This window comes from Salmo salar, chromosome ssa13, assembly GCF_905237065.1.
Source record: "Salmo salar chromosome ssa13, Ssal_v3.1, whole genome shotgun sequence".
NCBI classification, from domain to species: domain Eukaryota; kingdom Metazoa; phylum Chordata; class Actinopteri; order Salmoniformes; family Salmonidae; genus Salmo; species Salmo salar.
The window spans coordinates 13310457-13326960 of NC_059454.1; the positions used below are offsets into that span (position 1 = coordinate 13310457).

Genomic DNA, 16504 nt, shown 5'->3' on the forward strand with positions numbered 1-16504 from the left:
TGGTTTTTGTGGTGTGTAAATGATTGTATAACTACTGGGTCAAAAATGACCCTAAGACAATCTTTGTACCCTGGTGGTGCTCAGCTTTCATGGAAATATGAACAAAGGCTATGTTTCACTATTTCTAATGTTGAGGTAACTCTAGGAAATGTCATCAAATTTCAAGTTGAAAAAAGATAATTAAGGGGGTTTTCTCTGCTGTTAAACATAGTGGCGGGTCAAGGGTTAAAGGTTCCCAGAATATTTAATTCGTATTTATTTAGGTTGTGGGAACAGTGGGTACATAACAAGATATAGGTCCCTAAAACAAACAAAAAATGCTCAGTTGTGATGACCATGTTTAAGTTAGGTTGCACAGGACATTCCCGTAATGTTGTAAGAATTAAATAAGTTACTAACACATAAGAAAGCAGATTGGAATGCATCCCCGTTATGTTTCTTGGCAATTTGGATTTAATGGCAATTTGCATTTGAGGACTGTATTGTAGGTGAGATAGAGACACATTTTCATTTAATTCATAGGGCATTTTCATTTATTTCATAGGCCATTTTAACAGCATTTAATCACACAAACACAACCATATTTTTTTTTACACTTTAATATGATGACAATCTGCACATGTGGGGTTTCAACCTGCAATTTGTGGTTGCCCAGGTAGGGCTTTTAACCTCCACACCACCAGGGAAGCTCTTTTACATCTTCTTTGTTCCATGGCATTATGGTCAATCAGGAAATCCATGCTTCCTTTTTAACCTTCTTAGACGTAACTAACCCAGAGAAATACTGGTAACTGAGTTATTCACCATCACTTCACCTATCCTCTTTATATGCTGCGTACGTCTGGGTATCCAAGACTCTGACTGCTGATCTAGGATCACTTTTGCTTGTTCAGATCTTGAAACTAATCCAGGGGGTACCACGTCAAGCGTCTCAAACCTCAGTTAAAATATATATATATATATATATATATATATATATATATATATAAAAAGAAAGATGGTTAAAGAATATGTGGGACTGAACCTGCGATCTTCAGATTTTCAGCGAGATCATTAACCCTCTGCACCAGAGGCTGTGGCCTTCTGGGTTTTCAGTCAAATATGGTCAATTAGGACACAGAACACCATTTTTTAGTTATTCAAATGTTCCCATAATCATCACCACGAATGAAAAATGTTTTGTGTGTTATGAGAACATTTGCTGCAACCTAACGAATGTTCTGGATACTTTCACAGAACCAATTTTGGTTTGCTGGGAAAACATTACTGGAAGGTTGTGTTGTAATATTAGCTGGAAAACTAATGAGAACTTTTGGCAAATGTTCTGTGGTAGTTGGTAAAGATGTTGTGCACAACATTTTAGTGAATGTTAGGTGAACATTCCAAGGATATTCCATAAAAAATATATATATGAATTTCTTTGGGATGTTATCATCCTAATGTTGGATAAAACCCTAACTAGTACTTAGCTAACGTTCTGGGAATGTTCCCGGTTTGCTGGGCAGCAGCTCCTCTCCTCCTCACTCCTCTCCTCCCTCTTCCCTTCTCCATGAGACAGGCCAGTTCTGGCAGAGCTCAGGCCCAGTAATGAGCCAGCATGTGGGGAGAGGGAACAGAAATAGCCCTCAGGTATCTGACAGCCATATTGCTGCTCCCAGGAGACGAGACACAGAGATTTTAGAGTCTTCCTCAAACACTTCTCTCTTTTTCGCTCGCTCTCTGTCTCTCTCTCTCTCTCTCTCTCTCTCTCTCTGTGTGTCTCTCTCTCTGTCTCTCTCTCTGTCTCTCTCTGTCTCTCTCTCTGTCTCTGTTTCTCTCTCTCTTTCTCTCTCTCTTTCTCTCTCTCTCTGTCCCTCTCTCGCTCTCTCTGTCTCTCCCTCTCTACACTGCTCCCTCCATTAAGTGCTGAACTCCGAGCAGAAAGTGCCAACTCATCATGTCCCCTAAGACATATTCAGCTTATTTCCTGAGTCCCTGTAGATGTAGTTGATGTCTGTGGAGTTGAGGGAGGGAGGCGTAACGAAAGGAGCTGACAGTATACTGGCACGGCATAGACACTTATACAGCTCAGTCCACCGCAAAGGAAAATCAGCCCTAAGCTGTTAAAACACAGATAGATAGAGAGGGGAGAGAAACCATTCCAAAACCAGGATGTTAAATATGAGAGACTTCTGTGGCCTAAAGCAGAGAGAGGGAAAGGTTTCAGAACATCATGAAATCAGTCAAGTGCAGGATGTGATGCATACTGAAGGAGACTGAGGGAGGATGAGGGAGACTGAGGGAGACTGAGGATGTGATGCAGACTGAGGGAGACTGAAGGAGCCTGAGGGGATGAGGGAGACTGAAGGAGCCTGAGGGGATGAGGGAGACTGAGGTAGACTGAGGGAGACTGAGGTAGACTGAAGGAGACTGAGGGAGACTGAGGTAGACTGAAGGAGACTGAGGGAGACTGAAGGAGACTGAGGGAGACTGAGGGAGACTGAGGTATACTGAGGTAGACTGAAGGAGACTGAGGGAGACTGAAGGAGACTGAGGGAGACTGAGGGAGACTGAGGTATACTGAGGTAGACTGAAGGAGACTGAGGGAGACTGAGGGAGACTGAGGTATACTGAGGTAGACTGAAGGAGCCTGAGGGAGACTGAGGGGAGAATGGAGACTGAAGGAGACTGAGGGAGAGTGTAACTGAGAGAGACAGAGGGGATGAGGGAGACTGAAGGAGACTGAGGGAGAGTGTAACTGAGAGAGACAGAGGGGATGAGGGAGACTGAAGGAGACTGAGGGAGAGTGTAACTGAGAGAGACAGAGGGGATGAGGGAGACTGAAGGAGACTGAGGGAGAGTGTAACTGAGAGAGACAGAGCGGATGAGGGAGACTGAAGGAGACTGAGGGAGAGTGTAACAGAGAGACAGAGGGGATGAGGGAGACTGAAGGAGACTGAGTGAGACAGGGGATAAGGATGAAACAAAGGAATGAAGGAATGAGCATGAAGAGAAATCTCCAGTGTCTGGTTTTAGAACCATTATAAGTGGAAGACATTTAACTTTAACTGCAAGTGTGAATTGTGTGGAGAGAGAAAGAGGATTGCATAAAAACAGACACCTCTTGGTCAATTGCCTTTCTTCTGGTCTGTTCCTCTCTCTTGTGGGCTGTCCATAGCTCCCAGCCCTCTTCAAAGCTATCCTGTCTGAACGCATGCCGGGACCTTCTCACACAAGCTCAGTCACAACCAGCAGCACCAGCTAACTGCTCTGTTCTCTGTCTTCCACAGAGGCAGGATCACACTGTGTCTAGACCACACCTACAACCATACTTACATTCATACCTACAGTCATACGGTACCTACAGTCATACCTACAGTCATACCTACAGTCAGGTGAGTAGACCATCCTGGTCGCTATACTATATACTGTATTACTCTATATACACCCATATAGTGAATGACTCTTTAGGGATTTATTTTGTTCTCTGTCCTACTTTCCAACGTGTGTGTCCCTCTCTCTTCAACCCCGCTGTCTGTTTTCTCCTGGCTCTGAATGGAGCTCTTTGGCCCACACAGCTCAGTCGCAGGGGAAAGAGCTGAGCGGTTCCCTAAACTACCATGTTACAATGTGAGAATTCCTCCCAGTGGGAAGCAGTCAGGAGACACAAACCAGAAAGCCCACACAGACTCTAGAGCCAAGCAAGTGCAGTACTGTACTGTCCCTCAGGAGAGTCAGTGTAATACATGTCAGTAATGTCAAATAAAGACATTGAAACATCCCTATGATAATGTTATTTCAAATATCCTTTATTGTAGTTGATTCTGTATTGGAATCAGTCGGTCAGATTCGTAGTTCTCAACGTAAAGCTCTGATTTTGAAGATCCGTCTGTAGCTGTAGTGAACCTACTGTAGGTCTGTTGGTAGGCATTTCATAGTGGGGAAATGGATGAGTGTGTTCCCGGGCGGCCGTAAGCATCCCAAAGCAGGGGTGATTTAGCATCTCTTACGTCCCCCTCCTCCAGAGTGCAGCCAGGAGCCCAGTTACACCACGCACCTATTCATCCCGGTGTCACTGCTCTGCCTCCTCAGCAGCACTGGGAGATGGCTGGAGGTGTGTGTGTTGTGTGTGTGTGTGTCTGTGTGTTGTGACGACAGTGAAAGGGAGAGAGAGAGTTTCTGTGTAAATAAAGGCCACTGTTTGTGTTTCTACAGTATATGGGTATCTGTGTGTGTGAGGAATAAGGATCCAATCAAGCTGGTAAACATAACCACAGCCTCAGATAAATGGATGAAAACAACGTGGATAGCTGTTTCCCCCTCCTGACCCCCCTTCTCTGTTACGGTGTGGAGGCTGTTTCCCCCTCCTGACCCCCCCTTCTCTGTTACGGTGTGGATGGCTGTTTCCCCCTCCTGACCCCCCTTCTCTGTTACGGTGTGGATGGCTGTTTCCCCCTCCTGACCCCCCTTCTCTGTTACGGTGTGGATGGCTGTTTCCCCCTCCTGACCCCCCTTCTCTGTTACGGTGTGGATGGCTGTTTCCCTCTCCTGACCCCCCTTCTCTGTTACGGTGTGGATGGCTGCTTCCCCCCTTGACCCCCCTTCTCTGTTACGGTGTGGATGGCTGCTTCCCCCCTTGACCCCCCTTCTCTGTTACGGTGTGGATGGCTGCTTCCCCCCTTGACCCCCCCTTCTCTGTTACGGTGTGGATGGCTGCTTCCCCCCTTGACCCCCCTTCTCTGTTACGGTGTGGATGGCTGCTTCCCCCCTTGACCCCCCCTTCTCTGTTACGGTGTGGATGGCTGCTTCCTGACCCCCCCTTCTCTGTTACGGTGTGGATGGCTGCTTCCCCCCTTGACCCCCCTTCTCTGTTACGGTGTGGATGGCTGCTTCCCCCTCCTGACCCCCCTTCTCTGTTACAGTGTGGATGGCTGCTTCCCCCTTGACCCCCCTTCTCTGTTACGTGTGGTGGCTGCTCCTCCTGACCCCCCTTCTCTGTTACAGTGTGGATGGGAGAGTCATGACAGTGGCTGTGGCTGTGGCTGTGGCTGTGGTGACACAGCTGGGCTGCTGAGGAAGCACCACACTAATGGCAGCAGCTTCTGATTTATTAAGACTTGGACAGGTCATTGGCTGTGTGTGTGTATGTTTGTGTGTATATGATGACTTGTATGTTTGTGTGTGCGCTTGCATTTGTTTCTATTCGCGTGGTGCGTGCATGTGTGTTTGAGGACCAGGGTTATGGCTGGCGCAGCAGGAAGCAGAACAGGACCTGTCTCTAGAGATCAGTAGTGCTGTGATCCTCTGTAGAGCCAGAAGAGAGGAGGCAGGAGGAAAGGAGAGTAAAAGAGAGAAGAAGAGGCAGAGAGGAGAGGAGGCAGGAGGAGGAGACGAAAGGAAAATAGGCAAGAGGAGGAAAGTAGAGGAGAAGAGGCAGAGGAGAGGTGAAGAAAGGAGGAGAGGAGAGGAGAGGAGAGGAGAGGAGAGGAGAGGAGAGGAGAGGAGAGGAGAGGAGAGGAGAGGAGAGGAGAGGAGAGGAGAGGAGAGGAGAGGAGAGGAGAGGAGAGGAGAGGAGAGGCTGGAGGTAGGATGAAGAGATGAGAGACAGGAGGAAGATACTCTGCCAGGGAGGAAAGAGATGAGAGACAGGAGGACGATACTCTGTCAGGGAGGAAAGAGAGGAGAGACAGGAGGAAGATACTCTGCCAGGGAGGAAAGAGATGAGAGACAGGAGGAAGATACTCTGCCAGGGAGGAAAGAGATGAGAGACAGGAGGAAGATACTCTGCCAGGGAGGAAAGAGATGAGAGACAGGAGGAAGATACTCTGCCAGGGAGGAAAGAGATGAGAGACAGGAGGAAGATACTCTGCCAGGGAGGAAAGAGATGAGAGACAGGAGGAAGATACTCTGCCAGGGAGGAAAGAGATGAGAGACAGGAGGAAGATACTCTGCCAGGGAGGAAAGAGAGGAGAGACAGGAGGAAGATACTCTGCCAGGGAGGAAAGAGATGAGAGACAGGAGGAAGATACTCTGCCAGGGAGGAAAGAGATGAGAGACAGGAGGGTCGCTTTACCTCTGAGGGACCGTTTTCATCAACACAACCCTTTCCCATACACCAAGAATTCATCTGAAATGGACTCTAGTACACTAGGTTTAAAGGGTCACTATATAGAGAGGGAATAGGATACCCAAAGTAGTGGACGATATAGGGAATAGGAGGCCAAAACAAGTGCACTATATAAGGAATAGGAGACCAAAAGTGGTTTGCAATATAGGGAATAGGAGACCAAAAGTAGTCCACTCTATAGTCGGCTTAGCCCCCTCTCCTGGCAGCATCTACCTGTCTGTCTCTAATGAAAGTGATGGAGCTGTATGTCCCCAGGCTGGGAGCTGCTAGCAGGCCTTCAACGGCAGTAAACACCTAACATAGGCTCCATAATACCTAACTTTACTGTCCACAGGGAGTTTCTCTAAGGGCCATGGCTCCTCTCTGTGATTCAATCCCAAATGGCATCCTATACCCTACATAGTGTACTACTTTTGACCCAAACCCTATGGGCCCTGGTTAAAAGTAATGCACTACATAGGGAATAGGATGTCATTTATGACGCAGCCTATAAATCTACAGAAGGATTCATCAGGGGTTAGTTGGAGGAACTGACTGATAGAACCCATGAAACACTGTAAAGAAACAGAGAGATTAAAATGAACGTCACAGTTGGTTCCCCTTCACATAAACCAGGAACTTCATAGGTCACTGAGGTCTATTTCTCTATAACAATTCAATTCAAATGGACTTTACTGTCATAGGAAACAAGTGTTTACATTGCCAAAGCAAGTGAAATAAACAATAAAGAAAAGTGAGAAGCAAAACAACATCAACAAAAAACGATTTGAATTTAACAGTACATTTTGTGGCCAATTTTGAGTAATGCGGGCGATGGAGATGGTGGTGTGAGCTAGTGGGTCTGGGCAGGTGTGATGTAGTTGATGGAGATGGTGGTGTGAGCTAGTGGGTCTGGGCAGGTGTGATGTAGTTGATGGAGTTGGTGGTGTGAGCTAGTGGGTCTGGACAGGTTTGATGTAGTTGATGGAGATGGTGGTGTGGGTCTGGGCAGGTGTGATGTAGTTGATGGAGATGGTGGTGTGAGCTAGTGGGTCTGGACAGGTGTGATGTAGTTGATGGAGATGGTGGTGTGGGTCTGGGCAGGTGTGATGTAGTTGATGGAGATGGTGGTGTGGGCTAGTGGGTCTGGGCAGGTGTGATGTAGTTGATGGAGATGGTGGTGTGGGTCTGGGCAGGTGTGATGTAGTTGATGGAGATGGTGGTGTGAGCTAGTGGGTCTGGGCAGGTGTAATGTAGTTGATGGAGATGGTGGTGTGGGTCTGGGCAGGTTTGATGTAGTTGATGGAGATGGTGGTGTGAACTAGTGGGTCTGGACAGGTTTGATGTAGTTGATGGAGATGGTGGTGTGAACTAGTGGGTCTGGGCAGGTGTGATGTAGTTGATGGAGATGGTGGTGTGAGCTAGTGGGTCTGGGCAGGTGTGATGTAGTTGATGGAGATGGTGGTGTGGGTCTGGGCAGGTGTGATGTAGTTGATGGAGATGGTGGTGTGGGTCTGGGCAGGTGTGATGTAGTTGATGGAGATGGTGGTGTGGGTCTAGGCGGGTGTGATGTAGTTGATGGAGATGGTGGTGTGGGTCTGGGCAGGTGTGATGTAGTTGATGGAGATGGTGGTGTGAACTAGTGGGTCTGGGCAGGTGTGATGTAGTTGATGGAGATGGTGGTGTGGGTCTGGGCAGGTGTGATGTAGTTGATGGAGATGGTGGTGTGGGTCTGGGCAGGTGTGATGTAGTTGATGGAGATGGTGGTGTGAGCTAGTGGGTCTGGGCAGGTGTGATGTAGTTGATGGAGATGGTGGTGTGAGCTAGTGGGTCTGGGCAGGTATGATGTAGTTGATGGAGATGGTGGTGTGGGTCTGGACAGGTGTGATGTAGTTGATGGAGATGGTGGTGTGAGCTAGTGGGTCTGGGCAGGTGTGATATAGTTGATGGAGATGGTGGTGTGAACTAGTGGGTCTGGGCAGGTGTGATGTAGTTGATGGAGATGGTGGTGTGAGCTAGTGGGTCTGGGCAGGTGTGATGTAGTTGATGGAGATGGTGGTGTGAGCTAGTTCGTCTGGGCAGGTATGATGTAGTTGATGGAGATGGTGGTGTGGGTCTGGGCAGGTGTGATGTAGTTGATGGAGATGGTGGTGTGGGTCTGGGCAGGTGTGATGTAGTTGATGGAGATGGTGGTGTGGGTCTGGGCAGGTGTGATGTAGTTGATGGAGATGGTGGTGTGAGCTAGTGGGTCTGGGCAGGTATGATGTAGTTGATGGAGATGGTGGTGTGAGCTAGTGGGTCTCGGCAGGTGTGATGTAGTTGATGGAGATGGTGGTGTGAGCTAGTGGGTCTGGGCAGGTGTGATGTAGTTGATGGAGATGGTGGTGTGGGTCTGGGCAGGTATGATGTAGTTGATGGAGATGGTGGTTTGGGTCTGGGCAGGTGTGATGTAGTTGATGGAGATGGTGGTGTGAGCTAGTTGGTCTGGGCAGGTGTGATGTAGTTGGAGATGGTGGTGTGGGTCTGGGCAGGTGTGATATAGTTGATGGAGATGGTGGTGTGGGTCTGGGCAGGTGTGATGTAGTTGATGGAGATGGTGGTGTGAGCTAGTGGGTCTGGGCAGGTGTGATGTAGTTGATGGAGATGGTGGTGTGAGCTAGTGGGTCTGGGCAGGTGTGATGTAGTTGATGGAGATGGTGGTGTGGGTCTGGGCAGGTGTGATGTAGTGGATGGAGATGGTGGTGTGGGTCTGGGCAGGTGTGATATAGTGGATGGAGTTGGTGGTGTGAGCTAGTGGGTCTGGGCAGGTATGATGTAGTTGATGGAGATGGTGGTGTGAGCTAGTGGGTCTGGGCAGGTGTGATGTAGTTGATGGAGATGGTGGTGTGAGCTAGTGGGTCTGGGCAGGTGTGATGTAGTTGATGGAGATGGTGGTGTGGGTCTGGGCAGGTGTGATGTAGTTGATGGAGATGGTGGTGTGGGTCTGGACAGGTGTGATGTAGTTGATGGAGATGGTGGTGTGGGTCTGGACAGGTGTAATGTAGTTGATGGAGATGGTGGTGTGAGCTAGTGGGTCTGGGCAGGTGTGATGTAGTTGATGGAGATGGTGGTGTGAGCTAGTGGGTCTAGGCGGGTGTGATGTAGTTGATGGAGTTGGTGGTGTGAGCTAGTTGGTCTGGGCAGGTGTGATGTAGTTGATGGAGATGGTGGTGTGGGTCTGGGCAGGTGTGATGTAGTTGATGGAGATGGTGGTGTGGGTCTGGGCAGGTGTGATGTAGTTGATGGAGATGGTGTGAGCTAGTGGGTCTGGGCAGGTGTGATGTAGTTTATGTTTGTATGTATATGTTTTGCATGGGTTACCTTTTCTCATGGCAACAGGGCACAAGTCTTGCTGCTGTGATTGCACAATGGAGCATTTTTTCAAACAGATTACAGGAGTTTATCAATGTTTGATTTGTTTTCAAAATGTTTGTGTATCTGTGGGAAATATGTGTCTCTAATGTGGTCATAAATTTGGCAGCTGGTCAGGAAGTGTAGCTCAGATTCCACCTCATTTCGTGATCAGTGAGCCTTTTCACTCTCCCTCTCTCTTTCTCTTTCTCTCAGTCTCTGTCTGTCTCTGTCTCTGTATCTGTCTCTGTCTCTCAATTCAATTCGCTTTATTGGCATGATGTAACAATGTACATTATTTTGGATATTTACAATACAAAAATAAATAAAAATGTGAATCAAATTTGTCAACGGGACAACAGTAACAACAATAACCAAGGGTCAAAATAACCATTCATTCAACAATAACAATAAGCATACAGTAGAGTACATGTGCAGGTTGATTGGTCTGTCAGACACTGTCCCTCATCTTATGGCAGGCAGCAATGTAATGCGCTGCCAACCCACAGCTCTCTGCCTCCTCCCCCAACAGGACGGGTAGCCTATCCTCATCAGAGAGGTCTTTGAAACCTTGAATAAGGTTTCTCTCTCTGTCTCTCTCTCTCTGTCTCTCTCTCCCTTTCTCTCTGTCTCTCTCTGTCTCTCTCTCTGTCTTTGTCTCACTCTCTGTCTCTGTGTTTCTCTGTCTGTCTCTCTCTCTCTGTCTCTGACTCTCTCTCTCTCACTCTGTCTCTCTCTCTCTCTCTCAATTTCATTTTCAGGGCTTTATTGGCATGGGAAACATATGTTTACATTGCCAAAGCAAGTGAACTAGATAATAAACAAAAGTGAAATAAAACATTAAAAAAATTAACAGTACACTCACAAAAGTTCCAAAATAATAAAGACATTTCAAAAGTACAAAAGGGAAAATAAATAAACATCAGTATTAGTGATGCACCGACATTACATTTTTGGCCGATACCGATATCCAATATTTTCCTTGCCATAAAACCCGATACCGATAACCGATATTTAAAAAAATGTGCGGCCTTTTAAGCATTCTAGTACAGTTAAATAGTTAACGCACGCACATGGCCGCACTATTTGACGTGCCAAATAAGCTTATTGACCAATCAGGACCTGAATATGACTGCACGTCACGTAGTAATTTAGCGGGTTCATGCATTTTTTACGTAGTTATTACACATTGATTACACTATCACTTGAATTTCATATGTCACAACAATTCATCGATACGTGTGCTATGATGCTGGTAAAGTTGTCTCGCACACCTACAGTGCTGGTCATGATAAAAAGCTAGCTAGCTTATGGATGCAAGCAATGTTCTTCCCCAAAAACATAGCAAAATGACATAATCTGTTTCAGTAGTTATAGTTAGCCAGCTAACTATATAGCTAGGTGTCATCATCTAAAATAACCCTAATATATAAGGCAGTTCTTATTTCATTAATGGTGGTTGGACCCATCTATGTGAAGCTAGCCACAATAAGGATTAGCCACAATAGTGGACTTTGCGGCTAGCCTTCAAAATAGAAGTATGGCATAATTCTACTATTTATATTCATTTTCATTAATGTCAATTACATACTTTTATTTTGAAGGCAAACCGCAAATTCCACTATTGTGCCTAGTCCTTATTGTGGCTAGCTTCACAACACATAACTCCGGTAGGGTAACATCTGAAAAATAGCACACTTGGTAGTGTTTACCAGTGCTCGACCAGTCGGTGAAAGCCAACATCCCCCACGACAGAGAACAGTTGATTGTCAAGGGCAATGAATTCCATTATCTTGGCTTTAATGGATTTCGCCTTTGAGTTGTCTCGCTGAAATTTTGTTACTCTTTCAAATGACTGCTCGACTTGTTGACTGCTCCATCCACACAGCACACATTGTGGGCTAGTTTAGGAACACTGTGTTGCACGTATAGCGTACATTTTTCTGTGGCGTCATTACGTCATGTACCTACTGTACATTATATAGGTATGCACGTCAGCTTTGAAATCGGTTAAATACCAATGTTGGGGGCGTTAAACTAGACATCGGCCGATACCGATGTTGGCATTTTTAGCTAATATCGGCCGATTCCGATATGTTCACTGATATATTGTGCATCCCTAATAAATATGGGTTGTATTCACAATGCTGTTTGTTCTTCACTGGTTGGTTCTTTTGGCAACAGGTCACACATCTTGCTGCTGTGATGGCACACACTTAGTATGGCCCTGATGGCACACACTTAGTGTGTTGTGAATTCTGTAGTGAATGTATTGTATATTTTTTTTATTGTTTAACTGTCTTAATTTTGCCGGACCCCAGGAAGAGTAGCTGCTGCCTTGGCACTGTGGTATTTCACCCAGTAAAATTGGGCATGTTATCGAATTCTTTGTGGATCTGAGGGAAATATGTCTCTCTAATATGATCATAAATTTGGCAGGAGGTTAGGAAGTGCTGCTCAGTTTTTTTGTGGGCAGTGTGCACATAGCCTGTCTTCTCTTGAGAGCCAGGTCTGCCTACAGCAGCCTTTCTCAATAGCAAGGCTATGCTCACTGAGTCTGTACATAGTCAAAGCTTTCCTTACGTTTGGGTCAGTCACAGTGGTCAGGTATCTCTCTCTCTGTGTCTCTCTCTCTCTACCTTTTCACGTCTAATCAGAGAATGAGCTACTGCTACAGTAAGTAACAGTGTGTTTCTCATGATGGCCTATACGGCAGAATGTACATGTGTCAGAGGCTACTAGTTAAGACAGAGAGTGTTTTGTCAAAAACATCACCATCAAAATCCTTCATTTCAAGCAAGAGATATCAGGTTCAATCTTCCGCATCCGCCTATGTGAGGCCCATGAGACATCATGAAAATCGGTCTTCTCACAAAAACATCTGTAGCGTCCGAACAAACTTTCCTTTCTATGGAAAGATGAGACTCTCATGAACATGAATGGTGTTCTCTGTTTAGCTCTATGTTTGGGCTACACACTAATGTGTGTGTGTGTGTGTGTGTGTGTGTGTGTGCGTGCGTGCGTCCGTGCGTCCGTGCGTGTTCAGTGAGACTGTCTAATTGTGAGTCGCTTGTCCGGTATGGATTACACTTAAAGACCCCTCTCTGCTGGGAGAAACCAATTGTGGCTATTAGAGGGATCCAGAGGAGGTCTGTGTGATGCATTATTAGTGGACCAGTCATTAGGACGTAGGAGGCTGCTGCTTGGAGGCTGGTGGGGGAGGCTGGTGAAGGAGGCTGCTGCTTCTTGTGCTCCCCAGTAAATGATCTGTTATCAATAGGACAAGGCAGTGCTGAGAAACACCGGGACCAGGAGAGACTAGGAGCAGCCAGGGGATCCACCACCCTGGAGAAGGTGGAATTTACAGCCTGCTGCTCATTAGAATGGAGCGGCCAACGATCCGGTGGTTGTACTGGGAGGGGTAGGGGGTTAATGAGTGGAAGTCTTATATGTTTGTGTAGATCATGTGTAGATCATTATTGTGTTATTGTGTTATTCATTCTTTGAGGAAATGCATTGGTGTGGTACTCATAGACACTTGATAGCATTCAAAGGTCCTGGGTTATAATCCAATCCACCTACAGTTACAGTGGCTTGCGAAAATATTCACCCCTGTCGTGTCTTTGGCTATGCCGGATTAAGTGATATGACATGCTAATTTATAAAATGATTTCTCTGTAATTAATATTACCTGATTAAGCTAATCATGTAAATGTAATTAACTAGAAAGTCGGGGCACCACGGAAGAACGTTTATAGAGCTGTTATCTTCCGAATAAACTCTTAAAATACTTAGTAATATTTTACCTCGATAGCAGTCAATATTAATCCTTGTCTTATTTTCAGTCTCATAATGAAAGTTGTAAGTTCTTGGCTATCTTCGCGAACCCTGGCTAACAAGTTGAATCAACAATACAAAATTGGGTTTAATTATTTATTTACTAAATACCTAACTAATCACACAGAATTACAAATACACAGAATACAATGATGTCATACAGAATTCACCCCTGGTGAACGGAACCTGTATGAAAGCTGGTTACACAAAGGAAAGGGGGTTGGGCTTGAATGAAAGAGCGGGAAGATTTAGGAACAAAGAAACAGCAGCTATGCTATCGTAAATACATTATCTTATGCATTCTAAATTACCGCCCATTTGGAAAAGGAAAATGCAATAAATATTTACTCTGAGCTGCGCTTCGGTAGGTTGGTCGTAGATGCTGGCCGGGTTGGCCAACAGATCTTCCTGTTACTCGGAAGAATGTCTCTGGTGGTCAATTGGATACGTGGTGGTATCTTCGTCTGGTTGTTAGACTGGATCCGTCGTCCGTCCTTTCCTAGCCCACGTCGACAGCGGCAGCTGCTAACTCAACGGCTAGGAAGTATCACTTCTGTAGTGAATAAGCTCAAAGTTCATACCATTCGCCATCAAAGCTCACGCCGAGGTTGGCATAGTTCTGTCCTTGATATATGTGTCTCCTTCTAACGTGGAGGCTGCAGCCCTCCCGTACTGGAACTACCTGGTTATCTTTTCGTCAAAGGATTATATAGTGGAGAGGGGGAGGGAGGTGTTTCATCGTTTATAACCCCTGTCTCTTCACAGGGTTGGGTTACTGATCGAGCAGGGCACTTTCCTTATGAAAACCCAAATCTCTCATTCGGAAGCTAAAATTACATTTCATCTCCTAACAAACATTTTCAATATCAAACATTTCAATTGCATAACAATTCCATGTGACTCTGATAACTAGAGGGTGTATACTTTCTCAGATACAGTTTATGTCATCCTGTCATCAGTCATAATGTCTCAGATGACAACCGAACTGATATACATACTCATTACATTCCCAAGCATATTTCCAACTGGTTTTATTAACAAAATATGTGGTACCTTTCCACATTTGTTTGATGTTCCCAGACTCTCTATATTTAACAGGACAGCAGTCCTTCAGTAGGGTCTGTAAGAGAGGGGAAGGGGGAAAGGTATTTATGGGGGGGGGGGGGTCATAAACCTTACCCACAGGCCAACGTCATGACACCCCCCTTGGCGTTTTTCCTATTTTGTTGCCTTACAACCTGGAATTAAAATAGATTATTGGGGGGTTTGTATCATTTGATTTACACAACACTTTGAAGATGCAAAATATGTTTTATTGTGAAACAAACAAGAAATAAGACAAAAAAACTGAAAACTTGAGCATGCACAACTATTAGTACCATCCATCCATTATTCTTTCAATTCTGACCAGTTTCCCAGTTCCTGCCGATGAAAAACATCCCCGCAGCATGATGCTGCCACCACCATGCTTCACTGTGGGGATGAAGTTCTCGGAGTGATGAGAGGCGTTGGGTTTGCGCCAGACATAGTGTTTTCCTTGATGGCCAAAAAGCGCAATTAGACTCATCTGACCAGAGTACCTTCTTCCATATGTTTGGGGAGTCTCCCACATGCCTTTTGGCGAACACCAAACATGTTTGCTTATTTTTTTCTGGACACTTCAGTAAAGCCAAGCTTTGTGGAGTGTACGACTTAAAGTGGTCCTATGGACAGATATTCCAATCTCCACTGTGAAGCTTTGCAGCTCCTTCAGGGTTATCTTTGGTCTCTTTGTTACCCCTCTGGTTAATGCCCTCCTTGCCTGGTCGTTGAGTTTTGTTGGGCGGCCCTCTCTTGGCAGGTTTGTTGTGGAGCCATATTCTTTCATTTTTTAAATAATGGGTTTAATGGTACTCCATGGGATGTTCAAAGTTTCCGATATTTTTTTAGAACCCAACCATGAGCTGTACTTCTCCACAACTTTGTCCCTGACCTGTTTGGAGAGCTCCTTGGTCTTCATAGTGTCTCTTGCTTGGTGGTGCCCCTAGCTTAGTGGTGTTGCAGACTCTGGGGCCTTTCAGAACAGGTGTATATGTACTGAGATCATGTGACAGATCATGTGACACAGATTGCACACAGGTGGACTTTATTTAACTAATTATGTGAACTCTGAAGGTAATTGGTTGCACCATATCTTATTTAGGGGCTTCATAGCAAAGGGGGTGAATACATATGCACGCACCACTTTTCCCTTTTTTATTTTGTATAATTCTTTGAAACAAGTCATTATTTTCATTTCACTTCACCAATTTGGACTATTTTGTGTATGTATGTCCATTATATGAAATCCAAATAAAAATCTATTTAAATTACAGATTGTAATGCAACAAAATAGGAAAAACGCCAAGGGTGTGAATACTTTTGCAAGGCACTGTATGTGACATTTGGACCTCCTATGGACCAATAGATGTTATCATCTGCTCTAAGATCAGAGGTTGAGGTGATTTTGCCCATCCACCAGGTCCCTGTTCTTTCACTGGCTGGCTGTCTGGCCTGTTGTTCTGTGAGCCCTGCTAATGCCCTGCGTGTCAGATCACCCATAGCAACAGCAGCAACAGTAGTAACACTAGTGATCAAAGGGGGATCAGAGCAGGCCCAGGGTCTGAGATAAATCTGTCTCAGGCCTCCTCTCTGCCCAGGGAATGCTAACATGTATATAACATCACTCTGTCTCAGACCAACCCCAGTCAGATTATTCTGGATATCCAGGGGACACTCACCACTCTGTCTCAGACCAACCCCAGTCAGATTATTCTGGGTGAGCAGTCTTGCCTCTCGGAGGTGATAGAGCTCTCAGCGGGCAAAATGGCTTGAAATGACGTTACATGGTGAAATCGCTGTAATGACATAAATTCAACCATCTTTGCCCAGTGGGGTAGGACTGGGGTTCTGGGGCAGGGGCAGGGGGTTGACGGGAGAGAGAATGGAGATGGTCATTTCTCTGTTTCGCTGTTGTAATGGTTTAGGGGACAAGGTGGTAGGGATTTTAGATTTTAGTCATATGCAGGGTTGGGGAGTAATGGATTACAAAAGCATGGCAGGTTATAATTTATAAGTCCAAAAATGGATATAGCAACTACGTATTGCCCTTTTAAATCTATATATACAGTACCAGTCAAAAGTTTGGAAACACCTACTCAAGGGTTTTTCTTT

At 45.7% G+C, this 16504-nt stretch overlaps 1 protein-coding gene across 6 annotated transcripts in view; it reads left to right on the forward strand.

Annotated features, from left to right (window-relative positions):
• Positions 1-16504, forward strand: part of LOC106566486 (extracellular sulfatase Sulf-2) — a 283200-nt gene that overhangs the window by 122092 nt on the left and 144604 nt on the right. For 4 of the 6 annotated variants that reach the window (XM_045692954.1, XM_045692958.1, XM_045692960.1 and 1 more), the window contains exon 3: positions 3270-3374. The exons of 1 other annotated variant lie outside the window; for it this stretch is intronic. The gene's annotated coding sequence lies outside the window, so the exon portion shown is untranslated. The remainder of the gene's footprint in view (positions 1-3269; positions 3375-16504) is intronic. One more of the 6 variants, XM_045692955.1, reaches the window with a different exon arrangement.